Below are 3,125 nucleotides of genomic sequence, written 5' to 3'. Positions count from 1 at the left end.
AGAGAGAGAGAGAGAGAGAAATATAGATGTGAATCTAGACACATTGATTGATTGTTGCCAGCACATGCCCTAAGATCGTGACTGCAACCAACATTCGTGCCCTTGACCGGAATTGAACCCAAGATACTTCAGCTCAAAGGCCAATCCTCTAACAACTGAGCAACCATCTAGGGCTAACAACAGAAGTTTTATTTAAATAGATTTTTTTTTTTAAATGGGCACAGAAAGGGAATGAAATAGGGAAATTGAGACAACACTAACTGTGGCCACTCTCTTCCTAACACATTTATTTATTTTAATTTTTTAATCTTATTTTTTAATTACAGTGACTATTCAATATTACTTTATATTAGTTTTAGGTGTACAAGCATAATGCTTAGACAATTCTAGAATTTGCAAAGTGATCCCCCGATAATTCAAGTATCCACTTGATGCCCTACAGTTATTACATACAATATTGCTGTACTTTACACCCCCATGGCTATTTTGTAATTACCAATTTGTACTTCTTAAGCTATTTAATTTTTTTTATGCAGCCTCCCATCTTTCCTCCCATAGGGCAAATGTCAGTTTATTTTCTGCATCTATGAGTCTGTGTCTGTTTTATTTTGTTCTTTAGATTAAGTGGAATCATATGGCATTTGTCTTTCTCTGTCTGACATATTTAATGTAGCTTAATCACCTCTAGGTCCATCCACGTTGTCTCAAGTGGTAAGAGTTCATTCATTTTTATGGTGGAGTAATATTCCAGTATATACATGTTCCACCTCGTCTTTATTCCATCGATAATGATAGGCACTTGGGTTTCTTCCACATCTTGGTTATTGTAAATAATGCTGCAATAAACTTATGGTTGCATAGATCTTAAAAACCAGGAGGATGCTGGTTGTTACATTGCTCTTTGTGTACACAAATTTTCTGAGGCTTAGAAACAGGTCATTTATGGCAGTGACATGGCTAAGTTATCCTGAGAGCAGGGGCAGAAGGCTGCTTGTTTTTCACGGCTGAGTTTATGTTGTGATTGGCAGGACAGTTCGATTTTAAAGTTTGCATATTTTCCTAGTGGACATGTGGTTTTTCATCGGAAAGGTAGCATATAACATTGCTTTTGGGATCTTGGCAGCATTGCTGTGAAAACAGGTAATATTTCCTAAGCAAATTATAGGTTTAAAAATTTTAGGTCATTGCATAGGTCCTTCTATTATCATCCACAGAATTGTCATGAATGGGAAGTGAAAGACATGTTACATAGTTTAAAGTAACAATTAACATTATTCTTGCTTCAGTGCAGCATCATTTCAGGTATTAAAGAACAAATTATTTAGCACAGAAATCCTCTGCTGTGAATTTTAGCAGCACAACTTTTATTTTATTGCAAGATACACAATCGTATATACAATGCATAATTATCATCTTAAAAGTAACAAGATGTGAATAATCAACATCATAGTGAAGGATATCTGAGTATACTTTTCTTGTAGAGAATAAAATCACCTTAGGATGAGATCTCCATATTTATGCTGAATCTTCCAAATGGCTCTTGGTTAAAAAAAAAAAAATCATATTGAATGGACATACAAACTTGTCACAGTTTTCTTCTTAAACAGTGCTAACGTAAAGCCAGCCAACATATTTTTTTATTTCAGTAATTCGTCTTACTGTGTCCCAACACTAGAAGAAACGCCCATAAATTGTCTGATAATGGTTTACAAATTTAAGAACTTTTTTTATTTTATTGATTTTTTACAGAGAGGAAGACAGAGGGATAAAGAGTTAGAAACATTGATGGGAGAGAAATATCGATCAGCTGCCTCCTGCACACCCCCTACTGGGAATGTGCCCGCAACCAAGGTACATGCCCTTGACCGGAATCGAACCTGGGACCCTTCAGTCTGCAGGATGACACTCTATCCACTGAGCCAAACTGGTTAGGGCAAATTTAAGAACTTCTATTTCTCAGTAACACATCATAGAGTGGAGCCATTTCCTTAAAATTTATGTGAATAGTTTTTTCCTCCTCAAAACTATTTTTTAAATTATGCTTCCTATTTTAGCATAAAGCCTAAAGTTTTTAAACTCTCCACATCGGGGACACTCCTAGGTTCCTAAGAGTAGTCTGAGACACAAACACTTTCCTCCCAGTTAGGATATGAGTTTTTTCACCCGCACACCTCTTGCATATCTGTTTCATTTCTCTGAATGTTTCTGACCCCTTACTAGATTCTGACTCACAAAGCTGTTTCCCAGGTTGGAAGATAGAGGTCATGTAGAGAGATAACTTGAGGATACATGCAGCTCTAGTCTCAGAGACAGGGAGCAGCGCCCTCCTTGCTGTGGTGGGAGAACAGGAGCATGAAGAGATGGGACATAGCTGGGCTTGGACAAATGTATTGTATGGAATGATGAAGGAATCACAACACAACCACTGCTTCATGACAGTACACACACTTTCACCCATTCATGCACACACATACACATACACACTTTTAATGGAGAAACACATTTGTATTTTATTTTTCCTCACACACGATTCACTTTATCATTCTTTAATGCAGTGCCCTTAAATGACATAGCCATCCTCCCTCCTCTTTCATTTTGGGGAGATGGGTGTTAACAATAATGAAGAAACATCTAACACCTCGCAGGGTCACTGAGAGCTGCTTCCCTCTCCTTGGCTGCAGACTGAAAGAGATGGAGAATACCCAGGCTAAAGCCGAGGCTCTAATAATGGCAACTGGTGCTATGAAGGCATGTGTGGTGCTAAGTTGAAGAGAACGCATTACTGAAAGCTTGTTCCATGATTTTATCCCTGTTAGAGTTTTGAATTTTACCATTGTAAAGAGGTTTCTATATTTCCCACATCAGTAGGGTTTATTTCTGAAAGTATTTGCTATCCAGATCTCCTTCTTGCATGATATCCAAGATTTTTAACCATGGGGTGAATATCAACCAATATTTAACCCATTTCCAAAAGAACACCTAAGAAAAATCAATAGAATTTAAGAAATGTTCAAAGGAGCTCTACGTTGTTGTGTCTTAACATTTTTTTAAATTGATTTCAGAGAGAAAGGGAAGGAGAGAGAGAGAGAGAGAGAGAGAGAGAGAGAGAGAGAGAGAAAGAGAGA

This window comes from Pipistrellus hanaki, assembly GCF_964339955.1.
Source record: "Pipistrellus hanaki genome assembly, chromosome: 17".
NCBI lineage: Eukaryota > Metazoa > Chordata > Mammalia > Chiroptera > Vespertilionidae > Pipistrellus > Pipistrellus hanaki.
The sequence above is the reverse complement of the archived record's forward strand: the minus strand, read 5'-3'. Positions refer to the sequence as shown.